We start from the raw sequence: 10000 nt of genomic DNA, 5'->3' as shown, positions 1-10000 counted from the left end.
ATGCTAGAATAGAATGTTACAGTTGTAATATTTGGGGGCATATAGCATATGACTGTTATTATGGAACTATTTGTAGAAATTGCAAATACGAGGGTCATATTGAATATCATTGTAGAAACACATCTTTCTCCATGCATCATAAGAGGATAGGCCATAGACCACATGAATGTAGAATTTTTGTATGCACCCCGAAACAAGAGGAAAAACCCCAGACGCAGAATATAACAGTACTAGAGAACTCCCCCATAGAAATACACATAGACAGTATTGTGTTAGGTATAGGAGTGCTAGAAGGAGAAAGAAAATCCAACATCAAAGATATTTGTAAACTGACTATAACAATTGGAAGGACTTCTGTATGACTTCTCATTGCTGGTAGAGTGTTTAATAAACCTATTCAAATATTTATTTATACAGGATCTGTAGTAATGTTATAACTAGTACAGTTTTAAACCAATTGAAATCAGGAGTAAAAATATTGGAATCAATCAATTATTCATTGCAATGAGTAACTGGAAATCAGTTCAAAACATTAGGTAAGGTTGAATTAGAAGTCATCTTATATAAAAATGAGCATTTGCACATTCCAGCGCTAATTGTAGAAGAGCCTGTTTTCCCAAGAGATTTATTGATAGGACTTGCAGCTATGAGAAAAGAGAACATGTTCATATGTCCTGCTGACTTAGGAATTTTAGTGGAATCACAATTAATCCTATTTTTAAATCAACCAGACTTAAAGCCAGTGACAGGGATCAAAGAATCCCTAGAAATAGGAAAGATAACATTTATATTTTAGATAACGAGGCCAACAGAAAGTAAATGCGTCCAGTTATTGATTATAGGGAATTGAATAAGCATACCATGCGTGACAGATTACCATTACCAGGGATAGGGGATATTCTTAAAAGTTTGGGAACTGTGAATAGGTATTTTAGCACTATACTCGTAGATATCAAATCTGCTTTTTGGCAAATAGAGTTGCATGAAGACTCAAGAGAGTTCACAGCATTTTCTACTCCAATGGGACACTATGAGCTCAAACAAATGCCATTTGGGTTATGTAATAGTCAATTAACTTACATTGGATTAATGAATAGAGTTCTAGATGTGTTGTTAGGAAACAATGCCAGTGTATTTCTAGATGATATTTTAATAGTTTCCCAAACAGCGGCTGAGCACTTTAAGAAATTAGATTTGATATTCTCAAGACTAGTTGAAGCAGGATTGAAGTGAAACTTAAGATTTTTTTTCTTTTTACATGACAGTGTTATTTATTTGGGACATAAGATAGACAGACATGAACTTAGTACAGTAAATTCAAAGGTTGAAGCAGTAAATAATTTTCCAGTTCCAAACAATTTAGAGAAATTTAGAAGTTTCTTGGGATTGACAAGATATTATAAGAATTTTTTCCAAGGATATGCAGACATAGTTAATCCATTAAGTTCTCTGTTGAGAAAAGACTCAAAGTTCATGTGGAGACCTTCACAACAGTAAGCTTTTGACAAATTGAAAGATAAAATTACGAGCTCTCCAGTTTTAATATTTCCAGACTATGATAAAGAGTTCATTCTTTGTACTGATGCATATGACATAGGGTTAGGAAGCATACTGATGCAAGAGAGAAATGGAACTTTGAAAGCAATAGCTTATAAATCTAGATTTTGTAATAGCTGAGAGAGAAACTACTCTATAACTGAAAGAGAAACTTTAGCAGTGATGTATTCATTAGAATTTTTTAGAGATATGATACTGGGTTATCCACTCAGAGTGAGGATAGATTATACAGCTATTCAGAACTTATTTAAGCATAAGGATTTTAGGGGGAGACTAGCAAGGTGGTTTGCTATACTTCAGTGCTATGAGGCTAGCTTTGAATATATTTCGGGTAGGAAGAAAGTTGCAGCAGATGCACTTTCTAGAAACATTAGCCAACCAATGACAGGATTGATAAATTTTGTTTGTAGTATAGATGAGTTAGTAACTTTAGGTGAGGAAAAGGTAATAATGGAACAGAGGGATAATAAGACATATGACTCATTAGCCCAGTATTTGATGAACCCAAGAGGAAATCCTCCAAAACTACCAAAACGGTATAAGATAGAGGAATTTCATTTGACTAATTGACTTTTGTATAGAAAAACAGTTGGAAGTGGAAAGATATTTCTAGAGGACCAGTGAATCAGTTGGTAATACCACAAACTCTTGTACAAGAGGTATTGAAGTTACTTTATGATAGTGATTATAGTTCACATCCATGAAAGGATAAAACTTATAGACAAGCACAATTAAAATACTTTTGGCCAGATATGAAGAAAGATATATATGATTATATAGAAAATTGTTTGAAATGTGCTAAGATGAAATTAAATACACTAAAACATGCTCTTATGTTATCATATCCCATTCCGCAGTAACCTTGGGAAAGAGTTCACATAGATTGGAGTTACCTATGCCTGAGAATGGATATAGATATGTATTTTATTGCCATTGATTATTTTTCATGATTTTGTATTTTACAACCCATTCCAAATAAGGAAACGGAAACAACTGCTTCAGTAATTTATGATTAGATAATCTGTAATTTCACTACACTTAAGAGCTTAGTCCCAGTTAATGGAACTGAATTTAATAACAAAATCTTGGAAGAATTGTGTAAGTTATTTAAGATACAGAAGATCAATATTTTAGTAAATCATCCTCAGAGCAATGGAGTTGTAGAGAGGTTAAATAAGAAAATTACAACATGTCTTAGAGGCATGATAAGTCCTCATAGTATAATTTGTGATACTTGGATTTCTTGTCTTAAATGTACTCTAAGAAAAAAATAACATAGCAACAGGTGAAACACCTCATCTTATTATTTTGGGGAGGACAAAAGTCTTCTATATAAATCTTGATTGCAGAGCAAAAACCTGTGTATAATATAGATGATTATATCTCATATAGGATAAATACATTTCAAATTATACACCAAAGAGGGAGGGAACATATACAAGAGTATACACAAGAGATGAAAAATCAACAGCACAAAATAGTACAAGAAATACAATCAAAAATAGGAGATTTAGTCATGGTCAAACTACATTCACCCTTTAATAAACTTTCATCAAGGTACTCGGGTCCATATAGGGTAATTGATTTTGCAGGTGGAAATAAATATAAGATCTTACACTTAGAAACTAGGGATGTATCAATCAATCACTTAGATGATAAAAAGAAGGTTAGGATACAATTTGATGAGGAGGATACATGTGACACTCGGTGTATTAGTTTTAAAGAAACTCTAAAACCAGAAGAGTACAGGGAATATGTTAATGATATCATACGGGAATTGAATATTAATCTTGATATATTTTACAGATAGTATTCATATTGTTGAAATGTGTGGTGCTTGATTTTGGTGGAAGACTGAACTGGAACCTTGGTTTCAAGCAGAGATACTAACTGAAGCTTAAGTTAGACCTGAAGCCTTAGTCAGTCATGAAGACTTGGACCCTGGCCAATACACAAGGACAATACCAATAATTATTAAACTATTTTCTTTTGTGAAGCTTTAAAAACTCTTATGCAGTGTGTGTCCTAGACAAAAAGTGAAATAAGTGTGTGAGAAACAAAAGTTGAAATTAAGCAAGAGACGCTCTACAATGCTGTGTATACAACTTTCATAATATATTGCCTATCTCAACATCTTTGAAAAGATGAAAACATTCTCCATTGAAATTTAATGTTGCTGTTCTTAATCAAAGTAGTGAGTTTTGCAAATCTATTTTGACAATTATCTTGTTTTATGCCTTTTTGTTGTTTCTGACATTTATGCTATTCAGCATATTTCCGCTTGATTTGTTTTCTTTTTTATGCTACTGACATTTATGCATTTTGGAAGGGTTACTTATTTCTTTGTTAGATGTGGGACATGTTTTGATGATACCATCCATTTTTGCCAGTATGTGCAGAAATAGATTAAATATTTTGCTTGTTATAAATTTAACAAGCCCTGTAAAAGGCTGGTAGATAAAGGTAGAATAGTAAGGTAGACAGAGGGGTAGGTGGTGAGCATTGTATTTTATGTGTTGGATGTTAATAAAACATAAGCAGCGAAGGAGTTGCATAACCTCGCTCACCATCTAAAGTTTATAAACAATCTCTAGGGTAAAAATTTCAATGCTAAGGTGACGATATGTAAAATAAGCCATTTGTGCCTTTGATATCGAGATTGCTTGTGTAAAAAGTACTGCTTCAGACGTTGTAACAGTCTTTCTGATTGGAGAAGGGTGGAGGAGAAACAAAAACATTGGTCCAGGGGAGAAAAGTCACACCCTTGGGTTAGGCACTTATTTGTAAAAGTAAAGATTACACTGGCCTGCGAAGTTTCAAAGGTAAAGCATCTGATAACTGATTCTAGGGCAATTTGCTATGCAGAATCTAAAAATTACACTCATTTTGTTCAATCAGGTCACGTTTTTGAGATACGAGGCGGTAAAAATTAATTAAAAACGCCATTTAGTGCTATTTATTCCCTTCAGTAGCAACATAGTCCAGCCCCATTGATTGAATCAAACCAGCAATGTTGTTGCAGTAAACTAATGACGAGTCCCTCTGGGTTGTGAAGAACTGTCTAAATTCTCTTTCACGCTCTCGGTACCAAAATAATGTTGTCTCAGGTGCTAGCAAATATTTCTCACGAAGACGAGAACCCAGAAGCTGTGCTGATTCCTTTGATAGGTTTAGATCCCGTGTCAGGTCATTGAGATCTGCTTGTGTTAGAGGCACTGGCAGGTCATTCTCTTCTGGCATGTATTCTCCACCCTCTTCCCTGTCTAGTGCGTTATCAGATTCCGATTCAGAGCTAGATTCCATTGCAACATCTGGCTCGGGAACGGGCAGGCCTGGACCATGAGGGACTAGTCGTATGGCAGACGGAACATTAGGATACTGAATACAATGCTTGTTCTTGCGGTTGACTCCTTTAAGATTAGTCATGCAGAAATAGCAGTCTGACACATGATCTTTACCCTCTCTCCAAACCATTGGAACAGCGAATGGCATACTCTTCCTTTTTTTACTTCTCCAAGCACGCAAGTTCTCGACACATGTTTTGCAGCTAACATGGGGTGCAAATGGCTTGTCCTGGTCCCCAAGCTTAACTCCAAAGTAAGCATGATATGCCTTCTTCACAAAATCAGTTATATTTGCTAGTCGACGAGGAAGAATCACATTACCACATATGTAGCAGAACCTATCAGGATGATTTATGCATTTGCGTTCCATTTTCTGTCAATCTAAGATACGTGTCCAAAATAGAAACACAAGAAGCACAGATTCTTGTAAAAACCACAGATTCTTATAAAATCAGTCACATTGATTGGAGATCACACTTTTCTAAACCATTTTCAGTTTCAGTGTTGTCAATGCAGTTTGTCAATGTAGTCAATGCAGTTTCAGTTTTAGTTTCGGTTTCAGTTTCCTGAAAGTAAGCAAAAACATCATTAGGTTTCAGTATCAGTTTCGGGGTGCTACAGTATAATTTTTATGCAAAAAAAAAAAAGAATAAGAATAGGCTATACCTGCAGCTTCGTTTTCCTTATACTTAGTACTATACAAGGCCCAAAAGTCGCACTTCTCATATCTCAAAAACTAGACCTGATCCAAGGAAACGGATTTTTGGATTCAGCGCACCAAAAAACCTATAAATCACTTGAAAAACCTTCGACCTTGAAAAAAAAAAAATAATAACCGCAGGCCAGTGTTATTGGATGAATTAGGTAGTGACGTCGGAGCAAAAGTGTCTTAGTGAGTGGATTGGGGATCCCAGGTTGGAGTCCTCTGGTGTTCCTAAGACAAAAACGTTGTAGAGAATTAGTGAAAAAAAATCACGAAAATTCAAGTTCAATTTAATTCCCCCTATCTTATATGGAGCAAAAGAAGCTGACTAATTCAGAAGATCAGAGGTAAAGTGTCTTTCTACAAAAAATATTGTGAATGACTAACATACATAAAGACAGCGATGAAAAGAAAGTTGAAAGTGAAAGGAAACCATAGAAGGGAACAATAGACGGAGTAGTAAACAATATCAACAACGGAGGTAAACAAGGGATGACCAATCAATGAGGAACAAAGTGAGAGGGAGAGGTGATGGGTGGTGGATGGGAGTAGAATTGGAGGGAGTAAGCACGTGCCTTTGACCTTGACTGTCTCCCTTATAAGGAGGAAAAGGCTCTTGGTATATATAGGAATATGTATGTGATTGATAATATATACATACATACATACATACATACATACATACATACATACATACATATATATATATATATATATATATATATATATATATATACATGTGTGTGTGTGTGTGTGTGTGTGTGTATATATATATATATATGTATATATGTGTGTGTGTGTGTGTGTAGGTATGTATATATATATTAATGTATATATATATATATATATATATATATATATATATACACATATGTATATATGAATATATATATATATATATATATATATATATATATATATATATATACTGTATATACACTAAATTCAGAACTGAATGGAAATAAGGTAAACTGATCCCTTTATTATTTTAATTAGAAGGATTGATGGAGATTTATTTTCACCTACTCATTGGGGTAGTTACTTTCGCTTTTTCAGTAATCAACCTGACCAAGTCCGGCCTTTTTCTGAGAGCCTTTAGGATCTGTAGTCCTTGATTCTTGGACCATAGATTGACCTTATCATAAGGCAACTTTAAAGTTGGCATTCCCGTCCTGGTTCCACGACACAATCCTGTTTGAAAGACGTTTTTAAAATCTCCTATTGTAACTCCACCAATCTTTCTTTTGATTTAATCCCCAGCAACCGCCTCACAATTGCTTATGATTATCCTAATACTGTAGATAAACAAATTGGTAATTTCCACCAAAGGTTAAGGGGTGTTGAGGCTCCAGGAGTTTATAGTCTACCATGTAGAGATTGTGATTTATTGTACCTTGGCCAAACCGGCAGGAACCTTAACACCCGATTAACTGAGCACAAAGGATCTTTTAGATATACCCATGAAAATTCCGATGTGTTTCAACATGTCAGCAACAAAAACCATAGTCTTGACAGGGACAAGATCAAGTTACTAAGTCCAACTGTAGCTTCAGGAGAAAAATTATTGAATCCGCCTTAATAGAAGAATGTCCGAAATTGAATATCTCCAAAAGTCAATGATCCCCGGACATAATCTCAGGTCTAGCTGTAAGTTGTTTGGTTAAAAATCTTCACCCTCCTGACCCCGCTACCCCACTACTCGTTTGATGAATTTACCACCCCGGATCACTTCGGTGCCGGCGAGGACTACTCATACAATCCTGATCCCCCCCCCCCACACACACACACTGACTACACCTTGGGGCAAAGGTTAACCCGTAAACGTGATTGAATTCCCGTTGATAGAACAAAATCACCAGATGGCAGCTGTAATTATTTAACATTTCGAAGACGATGACCAGAGCTGATATTCTTGAGGACAATATCACGTCGAAGAAAAATCATATACATGAGGTGGTGAAAGAGAGATTTAAGATCGGCAGTAGATATGCGAGATAGTAGAAGACTGATTTTTTCTTTTCTTTTTTTAGGGGAGATGAGTGTAACTATGGTTCATGGGAATGTCATCCAGTTCCCTTTAATACTATCTGTATAAAATTTATTCAGTCGATAACCTAATAAAATGGGGTTGGTTGAGGACAAAGTCCTTTAGAAGTAGAAGCAAGTTGGACATTTTTTTTTTAAATATATTGAAGAATTTGATTTATCACTAGCGCACCACAAGAACTTACTTGCGACAAATGTCCGAGTCTTTCATAAGCAAATGAAGGACGTGGAAACAGTTCCCCTCTTGAAAATGCTCATGACCAATCAAGGCCCAGTTTCACCCTTTTAATCAGATAAAAGCGTCCGGTGCTTGTCATAACAAAAAACTATAGTGTCTGATACAGAACCATAGAGGTTAAGAATCGAAAGTACAAACATACACGGCAAGGAAAAAGATCCATGAGGCATAAAATAGGTCGGAAAAAAAAAAGGTGACAAGTATACAGAAATCAATTGACGTGCACAACCAAAAAGTGCCAAGAACTTAGAATCGAGAAACTGCCAAGCCTTTTGTTACGAATTCCACTCCTCAAATGAGTAAAATCGTTTGGATTTAGCAATAAGATCTGATTAGAACATAATAGTTTTCCAGGGGGCTGATACATGCTTTGGATCTCACCACGAAAGCTTGATCCTGCTTGGTAATCTTGTATGGATGGTGCGAGATGCATGTGACATTTCAAATGCTTTTAAACAACTTTCAATAGAATATGGGCACTAGCAGCGAGAAATACAGATACGTCTCTTTATTGGAAATCTATATTCGGAACGAATATTTGAACATAAGTAAATTTCTATATTTCAGAACTTTTCAGTCCTCATATGGAAAATTTCCAAAATTTAGGGGTTTCAATACATTAGACAATCCTTGGCTATTCATGATGTTAGACAATTCATTTTCAGCTGCTTGTAAATTCAGTCAAATAGCTACGTTTATTCGAGACGCTGTTTTAAAACTAAAGCTACGGCGATGTTGAGTAAAATCTATAATTTTCCTAGCGTTAAACAAAACCCAGTTATGTTTAACTAGGCATCATACACACATGACAGTTATTTGTGATGTAAGATACCTCAACAGTTACCCATAGCATTAAACAAATTACATTTATTCGCGGCAAAAGAAAAACATAACACTTAAATCAAATAATAGCCATTGATGTTGGAAATATATTGATGTTAAGCACTACAACTCACTCCTTAAGTTTAACAAACAATTTAACAGCAACACTAGTTATATTTTGAGCTTGCTAAACATACCCGTAGCCTTATAGAGGCACTATATTTACTTGTTAACGTTAGCTAAGCATATTTGTAGTGTTGCAAAGACACTTCATACGCTTCTTAACGCTAAACAAAAATACGAGCAACATGGTGTGTTTGTGATATGACGTGACATGGGACACTCACCAGCAGAGTCGAGGAAAACAGAAGTCAGTTGTGTAGGTTAAGTATGCTGAACGTTGCGGAGTTATTCATTGTTTTGCATTATGAACAAGCACAACGCACTCTGGAAGATTCTCCTCGATAGCCCGTCCTCTTTTGTCTTTAAACTCTCCGTGAAACTCCCTTTTTCTCCTGTCACCTTGTTACCTTTAAACCGAGTCGATTAACTGCTGTGTCTTAATGGATTGGCTCTCCAGTAGCTACTACTGAGAAGCTTTTAACGCTGTCTTATTGGTGTTCTGAGATCACCAAGGTCCTTGACAGTACAAGAGTTCGATTTATTCACTTTGGTTTCAGCGGCCTCTCGCTCCGGCCGTTTTGCCGTATTTCGAAGCGTCTGGACACCAGCTAGTTCTGCGGGGAAGCAAGTCTGGTCTGCTGGGAGTTTCTATTGCATTTTTTTTCCAAAGTTTTGCTATCACAAGTAGCAGAGGTGGAAACGACCTGACAGACCAAGGGAGATGCTAAGGATGTTGTCAACGGTTGTTTTGAAGTTTTCCCGTCCACAGACACTGTTTTTGTAGTATTTCGAAAATCACACAAGAAAGTTTCTGAAATTTTATGACGATACAGGATAGTTGTGAACCTGCTAGATTCGTTTGTTTGTATCCGTTGTTCCCTTGGTCACTTTAAACAGATTTGGCGACACGCACAGGCGGTGCATACGGTGTGTTAACGAGCAAGTGAATTTTTTATTTGTCTTTTTTTTCGTGAGTCGATTCCCAGTTCTCTCTTGCACCTTTCTTGCTCACCTCACCTGGCGGGGGTAAAGTCTATCCGCCCGGTCTTGCCGTACTTACTTATAGTCAGCCTTCTCCTCCCCCACCTAATTGTAGTAGCTTCAGAACTCCACATGCTTTCGTTCACTTCCCACAATATCTAGCTCTTTTAGCATAAGCAAATGTAA

General features: G+C 36.0%; 1 protein-coding gene across 1 annotated transcript in view; it reads right to left on the bottom strand.

Moving 5' to 3' along the window:
* The window catches only part of LOC143037221 (uncharacterized), a 262402-nt gene extending 253289 nt beyond the window's left edge, over positions 1–9113 (bottom strand). Inside the window, exon 1 of the mRNA XM_076205342.1 lies at positions 9058–9113. The gene's annotated coding sequence lies outside the window, so the exon portion shown is untranslated. The remainder of the gene's footprint in view (positions 1–9057) is intronic.
* Between the last annotated feature and the right edge of the window lie 887 nt (positions 9114–10000).

This window comes from Oratosquilla oratoria, chromosome 22, assembly GCF_046742065.1.
Source record: "Oratosquilla oratoria isolate Oo_2021 chromosome 22, ASM4674206v1, whole genome shotgun sequence".
In the NCBI taxonomy this organism is placed as follows: domain Eukaryota; kingdom Metazoa; phylum Arthropoda; class Malacostraca; order Stomatopoda; family Squillidae; genus Oratosquilla; species Oratosquilla oratoria.
The sequence above is the reverse complement of the archived record's forward strand: the minus strand, read 5'-3'. Positions and strand labels throughout refer to the sequence as shown.